This window comes from Lytechinus pictus, chromosome 3 (genome assembly GCF_037042905.1).
Source record: "Lytechinus pictus isolate F3 Inbred chromosome 3, Lp3.0, whole genome shotgun sequence".
NCBI classification, from domain to species: domain Eukaryota; kingdom Metazoa; phylum Echinodermata; class Echinoidea; order Temnopleuroida; family Toxopneustidae; genus Lytechinus; species Lytechinus pictus.
This window is the reverse complement of record NC_087247.1, coordinates 22,541,647-22,550,322: the sequence shown is the minus strand read 5'-3', so window position 1 is coordinate 22,550,322 and position 8,676 is coordinate 22,541,647.

The following is an 8,676-nucleotide window of genomic DNA, read 5'->3' as shown; positions in this document are numbered from 1 at the left end:
TAACATGCAGCAGATACTGAAGATGGATCATTCTACTATAAAGTAACTTATTTTAGCCTGTCTATAGCTTTGTTAAAATATTGAAGTATCACCATATATTATAGTGCAAAATTATGTTTCCTCCGTGTAGGTGAAAATTTAAATTTCGTCTTTGGGGATTAGATAATTCTTTCGTTAAATATCGTAATTCTAATTCTTATCTCCACAAATATGATGCATACTAATCAGAGAGCGATATATAACAAAGATTATACCATGGATTGTCTAATACATTTTTTTAAGTGGAATAATGACATATACCAATATTTAAGAGGGCCTTAAGGAAAAAAAAAGTTTAGTATTTTATTGATTAGGCATAATGGATTAAACAAAATAATAATATTGATCACTGGTTATTGTTTGTTTACCTTATTAGTTTTTTAATAGATTCGATGAAATATTTACAATCCATTATCAAATAACTTAACAAACTCGTTATAAGAAAGTCTAATGTTTATCGTGCCCATGCTTCATGGATGTATTGTATGTTCTCATTAATGTTTATGACGCCGTCTTCGACCGTCCATCCACGCCAGCGCCAGGTGCTGTTGCCTGTTTCTATAATAGATCGCAGATTTGTCTCCGGAAGGAAAAATACCTATAGCCAATATCAAACGTGATATTCGTAACCATAAAGGGCCATAACCATGATGAAATATTTTTTGTATAGCTCTTAAAAAGATATTTTATTTAATTGCAGCTTGACGGAGAAATGATTTGCTTGTTATTCAATTTCACTATTTATATTTCATAATAATCATAACTTGCTTATCCACTTACTGTTTATACTGCATGGGTATGACACATTATTATTCCTTGTTCAAACGAAAATGTGTATAAAAATGTGTAAAAATGAGTGTAATAAATCTTGCTATACGCAGATACTTCACAAGAGCTTAAGTATCAATGTCCATGATGTTGGTAAAAACTGGGAAAGGTTATATAAGGTAATCAATCAGGTAGACCTGTTCATGATTATTTTGTTCTTTTTATAGGTGCAGAAATAAGTACAAGAAGTAAGGAAATGCAAGCGTGAGTACGAATTAAGTAACCGATGTATTGCTTCGCATTTTTAGAATCCCAGTTTGATAATGGTCTGAACTGATCACAAAAAGGTGATGACAATGAAGAGAAATTATGTATTTTCTTATCAAAATGGAGTTGGTGCCCTTTTTCCCTTTCGGCCTATTTCACTCCCATTGAGCATCCGTCTTTAGTCAAGCGTCATGTTAAAAAAATATGATGGTGATGACAGTGGACGATTCTTTAAATAAATTTCCATCTTTAGATGATCAAGATAAAATGTAACCTAATCTACTCGTAAACTCATCCTGTATGCCAATAGTCAAAGTTATGTGAAGGGATGTGTAACCATGGATACAAAATATTAAAGCTCTTGTGAAGACGAGATTATTCAATATTATACATATCTCATTTCCAGCGTATAACAGTTATTGGACCTAATATATAGGGTGAAATGTTGGTATAATTTTAAAGGGTTGGGGCTGGATTTCTCCCCAGAATTCACAAAAAGGACAGTTTATTATGTTGAGTCAGTTTGACATACTAGATGGTCGCTCGCTCGTATCAAGTTTTCAGAAATTGTCCTCAAGTTTTGACTAAATACCACACTCACTGGCGTACAGATAGCTGGACCAAAGTTTTCACAACTAAGAAAATTAAATAAGAAAAATTAAAGAAAACAAAAGGAAAAAGTTTTGAAACATGATACTATTTTCGTAATTATTATGTCAAAATCTATTTGAAAAATAAGATTTTGTATTAAAAAAATATTTGTTCTCACTCACAGCTTTTTAAATATTAATTTGTCCCCATACGCTATGTCTGCCCCCCTCAAAAGATTTGTTTTTTATGCTACTGACCACACATTTATCATCCCGAACACTGGCGTACAGATAAGGGCTTGGGGGCCACGACCCTTACGACCAAGGGGGAGGGGGGGGGGGGGGGGCAAGGACGGAGAAAAAGATAAAGGAAAGAAAATTGGGTAAGAGATCTTCTTTATGAAAAAAAAATCTATCTCAATCTTAAGGGGCTGGTTTCAAGGTCGAAACTTTTTCTCGTTTGCTTTTAAGAGCAGGGGCAGCAGAACCAGTGTGTGTTTGTGTGTGTATGGGGGGGGGGGCTAATATGTAGAAAAAGGTGAAAATGGCAATTAAATTGTGATGCTGTACAATCATGTTCACCCCCCCCCCCCCCCAATATTAAAATCGTTCTATGGCAATGAAGAGTGTAGGGAAATTGTTTTTTTACTATTCTTGTCACACAGTAACAGTCAAAACTTTTTGGGATGTCTTTCTAATGTAGGTATCCACAATCAATGCTCGTAATAGGCAGGCAATGGAAATATAACTGGGGAAACATAATGCAAACAGTTTGAAAATATCGTAGGCGTTAAACAAAAGTATACCAAGTAACTGACCTTTTTTGATGAAATTTCTATCCCCATTTTCTAGACGTTGCACACTTTCACTTCACAATCACCATTCAGTTCTGACTTCATAATTAAAAAGTAAGCAATGTCAAAAAGCTATCTACATTGAATAGAATGATATCTTTGCTCAACAAGATGATACCTTTTTATATATCTATAACTGACTAAACAACAATTTTTTCGATTCAAATATCATTAAAAACAAACATGGTTAAATAACCCCTAAATCCGATCTGCCCTTGCGGTAATTGGCAAATCATGTGGTTATTATATTACAGAGTAAAACAGATACACGATACTTAGTATTCCCAGTTTTGGTGACTATTTCTTTGATCTTGTTCTACCTGTACCCATGGCAATGTTGCAAACTGCTTGCAAAGTGCAAGTTATCCTTAGAATAAAAAATACTATGTGCATGCCGTATACTTAGTTGGCATAAATTGCAACTGTGATAAAATGCCACGTATTCTATTGTCCAATTAATGTCTGAAAACTGTGCCGGTCATTAAAATTAAATAATATATATATGCATATTATAGATACAGACGACATGCCGAAACAACACTTGTTGCAGCTGAATAATTAAATATTATTCTGATAACAACCCTGAAACTAATCTTTCCTGTGAATGATATGAATTTTTGAAACATAAATTATGCAGTGGAATATAAACAGTGATATCTGAAAGATTCTTTTTTTTCTTCAATTTCCGAAGATTCTCGAATATCAATGTGGAGCCACAGCCACCCCTTTTCTTTTTAATTTTTTAATTATTCATTTTTATTATCTTATATTTTCATTAAATTTTTATTATTTTTCATTTTATATATTTTTTTTCTGGGGGGGGGGGATGTGTAGGTGTGATGAGCAGACACTATGACGCTCACTCCACGAGGGATATTTTGCATTGTATAGTCATCTTTGCCATTTACTATATAGTTTGCTTTTAATTTTAATGCCATTCTTCTCTGGAGATCTGCAACAAGGCGTCTTTCAGTATTCTAACATTAAAAAATATATTCTGCGATTGAAAAAGTACTTATAAAAGGTAACGCATAAGGGCAGGGCTGGAGCAAGTTGTACTTCTATAATGACCATGAATATTTACTTACACGATACAGACAAAATTTGATATATTCAAGGACTAATTGATTACCCTTACATTCAAAGGAACATATAGTCATGGTTTTCAATTTCAATGTAACGTGGACATGGACGCGCGGCAAGGGATTTGGAGTATATGGAACTTAAATTCAGAAAGAAATTTGTTAGATTAAATGCATTTATCCAAACACGGCTTTTAATTTGTTTGGCTCTAAAGGGAAAACAACAAACATACAAGGAGAACAGATAAATCGTTCATATTCAATTAAACTAGAAGTAGACGTACTCTAAAGAAGGGGAGTTTAAATTACTGAAAAGTTTACAGAATGTGTTTAGGCAATGTTTTTTGCAGCAATGAAATGATCTATTAAAATATTGCAGTGACATATTCAATATGAAATTTTAAATCTTCGATCAAAAAAAAAAAAATCTACGACTCACTTAAAAGAAAGATACAGTGGAGAGATGTCATTCTCGGTTATACAGTCACACGTATAAATCGCCTCAGATCGACACACTATATTATGTTATTACTAATGACAAATCATCAGTTAAGGGTGTTTCGTTGGTGTACCTGCATGTAGTATGAGTATTATTATGTTGAATAAGAGATCATGAATGACGCACATGATGTGGACGTCATTGGGTATGTAACTCGACATCAGGTCATCAACAGATGGCAGCGAAAGATTTTAAACCAATGAAAGATTAAAATAGAGGAGGGGAGGGGAGAAGAGGAAGGAGGGACTAGGGGAGATGAATAACAGTACAGTCCGGGGGGGGCACTTCCATTGACGAGTAGATACCATGCGTGACCAAAAACAAGTATAAAAAGGATCTCTTTTTCAAGATAGGGCACGTTACGTACTTCACGTAATAAGGGTGTAAAAACACTAAAATAATGAAAAAAGGGTATATATTTCGCTAGGAAAACTACGTGGTTACGGTCCAGTTTACGAGGGTATAAAAATACTAAAAATGCGTTATAAAGGATGTACTTTGTGCCCCTACGTGTTTAGGGTCCCATTTGAGTGAGGTGTGTGGGGTTGTATTAAAACCAATGAGAGTAAAGGTAAAACTGTCGTCCGTGATCACGTCGGTGACAACAATAATCGGTGTACTTGTTTAGGGGGTCAATTCAGGGAATACTTATCAAGGGTACCATTTTGTTGCCGATACTTGTTAAGGGGTGGATTTTCAGAACATGGAAAATACTTGTTTCGAAACCCCATGGTCACGCATGGTATCCACTCGTCAATGGAAGTGCCCCCCCCCCCGTACAGTAGTCATATAAGAATTATAACACATTGGGGGGGGGGGGGTCCATGTTCCCTCATTCGACCATGTCATGATTAGTGCTCAATCACTATGTTATAACAGTTCCCTGGTTGACTGATGCAAGGAACCCCCAGAGACTGTGATGGTTCTAATTCTTAATCTTAGAGGTGATTTCATTAAACTTCCAATTACTTATGGAAACTTATATATACACAGTAGACTGCAAAATATAGCAACAGAAAGTGACTGGTAAATAAATCAAATCTACGTTGGATAATTTAATAACAATTTTTTTTTGCTAATTTAACTTGGTATGGTATCACATATTCAATTACTGTTGCAAAGCTATAGTGATGGTGCTATGAAGAAAGGAAGTGGTCGGAACAAATTTTCAATAAAGTTTGCTTAAGTTTGCCAACAACAATCAAAATCTGACACCGGTTATCGGGAAGATGTTGGCGTATGTAACATCTGCCCGAAGTAATCAAAAGAATGTTCGTGTGTGTGTGTATGTATGGGGGTGTCAGTGGCTCCATTAGAGAGCATTTCATCTCAGGGGCGGATCCAGGATTTTTCAAGGGGGCACACTTGTGCTAGAACGGCAAATTTAAATTACAAAATTGTATTATGCCTCTCAAAAGGGGGGCACGGGCCGGATGTGCCCCCCCCCCTCCTGCTGGATCAGCCAGTGTTTCGTCTATATAACATCAAAAATAGTGGCGTTTGGAGTGGACATGAGGTTCAGGTGCTTAGAAGTAGGCCAAAAATAGAATGACAACCCAACTTCATTAGGATATCAATAATCTTTAATCATTGGCAACCAAAAGGACCAAGAAACGAAACCAAAAATAAAAGGAAATTCACCAGTTTAGAAGACAGTTCCAATATTAGCATCGTCATGACCACAGACCATCATCATGCTCATTGGCGGCATTTCAACGAATGTATCTTTGGAACATGATTCAGAATACATGATAAAAGTTGGCACTATACAACATAATCGTGATGCTTTCAATATAAAGAGTATAATCAACTGATGGAATTGATTAAGAGCGCGAGAGAGAGAGAGAGGGGGTGAGTGAGAGAGAAAAAAAATGCATAATTAGCAAGAGAAGGAAATGAGAGAGTAAATCGTATGAGAAAAACTTGGTTGAAGTCACAGGCATTTTGGAAATTGACAGATTGCCTGAAAACATATGATTAAACTTGTTAAGAAATATCCACCTGGTTTTTATCATTATGTTTATTCATGTGTATTTATTTTACTCCGTCAATGTACAAATAATGAATAATGAGATATCGGCTGTCATTCTCCAGCTGGCATTGTACCAGAATCTAGACTCTATTCTATGAGTAGAAACACACAAAACACCTGAAATGTAATGTCATTTCCCGTCTTTAAATTAAACAATTTCTTTTATCAGCCTGTTTATAGTCGTTTTTATACAATATCAAGCATATAATGATAATAGTTCGCATTATGAGTATTATAGAAACACGCAAATCTCCTAAAATGTAATGTAATTTCCCGTCTTTAAATTAGACATTTTCTTTTATAGTCCTTTTATACAATTTCAAGCATATATGTAATAATCATAGTTCGCATGAATTCATTTTCAGTTCCATTAAGCTATAGACCGACATCTTGACGAATTAAATCATTTTGAAATCCATAAAATCCACTTTGAAATTATTTGATTTTCATTATCAATGAATTTAAAATTAATATACACAACGAATGTAAAAATAGAGTATTTTTTCAAGAGATTATAATGTTCCGATTTGGATCATATGACTTGAGAATATATAATAACGAACATGTTTTGTATAATCTTTGCATTAATCCTAAATGAAGGTTAAACTGGTAATTCTTTTTTCCCCTTAATATCTTAAAATAATAGTTTTGTTAAGTTACATTTTCAAGATACAAAATCAGAATAATTTTCATTTGCGGCTGGGAACAGACCTGCCAAAACGAATTACAAAAGTTGATATAGTTCAGGAAAAATATTTAATCAACGAATTATATTAATACATGTAATTTCAATTCCAATTATTATCCTTTTTATCATTCACATTCAAATTTGGAGATGGGGCGGGGCGGGGTGAAACACCTCTAATGGGACAATACCTTCAACCATGATCATGATGATTTAGGGGCATCGGTATACTTCCCCCTTTGGTTGGAGAAATTTTCTATCAATCAATTTGTTTATTCATTTACTTGCCCCCCCCCCCCCACGAAAATACCCAGAGCCACCACTGTACGCACCATGCAGCGGAGGGGACGGGGGAGTTGTCCCCCCGAAACGTACGTCGAAACTAAATTTTCAAAAAATTAACCATAAGTGTGCACAATTCTTTCAATTTCACTTTAAAAAAAAATGCAAAAGCGCCCGAATTACAAGCTTGATCGCTTCGCTTCCTTGCTCAGTTTGAGTTTCTTCGAAAATCTCTTGGTGGAAATCCTCGTATCATCAAATTTGTGGAAAATCAGTGTCCTTAAGCAATTAGCTTACCGTGATTAAAATTTACATCTATTTTAATAGGATATCCTTGCAAGTTGTGTCAAATTAAACAAATAGGGGAATGCCCTTAACCAAGGACAACGATCGATATTTAGATTCAAGGAAACTGCTCCCTTCCGCTTATCATCAGCTTGATGATGTACCAAGCTAGTGGTATGAGTGAGTTGCAGAGTTCCATCTCCAAAAGATATGTGAAACGAAATGCTGCTTTTGCCGTTATTTGGTTCGTTTTCTCCACCAAAAACTTCTAAAGGAAACTCATATCAGTTTCCAGGTATTGACCTTTTATCCAGTCATGTTTTGTCAACAAAGAAATGGTAAAACAGTATTTAATCGAGAAACGCCAGAGCTAAACAAATTCACTTTTCTTTTGTATTTTATTATACGAAGTATGATGAATATATTATATCTGAAATATTTCTCTAATTTGAAAATAAGTCTGCTTCATCCCTGAACATGTGAAATTGCCATTGTTGTAACCTACTCTGATTGATCAAGAAGGTTCTTATCAATCTGAAATATTATATTATAATTCATGTCATAAAATACAAACGAAATAATGAAAATGTGGCACTATTGGCTGTATATCATGAAGTTTTACACATCACTGTGAAAAAAATAACATTGAAATGTCATAATTTTCTTATTTTATTATGTAGCCTAATCATAATTATTTTGGGCATATTATGCTTGTTTGATTTTTCTCTTTTAATCAAAATCAATCCGCACTCCCCCTTAAACAAAGAAAGCAAATGAAGAAATAAGGGACAGTGAGAAAATAGAGAGACAGTGATACAAATCAAGGCAGAGAGAGAGCGAAACATAGGAAAAGAGTAAAAGAGAGACGTAAAAGAGACCGAGAGACAGATAGGGAGAGACATGAGAGGGAAAGAGGGGGGAAGATACAGATATGAAAAAGGTGATTCAGGTCTTAGTAGGAGTAAAGTGTAAAAGATGTAAGTGGTGTATATTCTAATCACCCACATCCTTAACATGATGTCCTGTTCTCTCTATCTTCAGGCAGGCAGGGTGGATCCCACATGGATCGCAAGCTTCCGTCTCTGTCTGAGACGTTCTATGGTCCGTGCCAAGAGAAAAACAAAATCAGATGCTTGTAGAGCAAGAAAGGCATTAAACTCAGTCTCAGCATGTGGGAACTATATGTCCTTCTGGCTCCGAGCAAAGATTATGTCAATGTGGTCATGGTGATAGATCTTCTTAAATAGACCAATGGTGTTAGATATCCTGAAAATATCCATATTTAATTCGTCA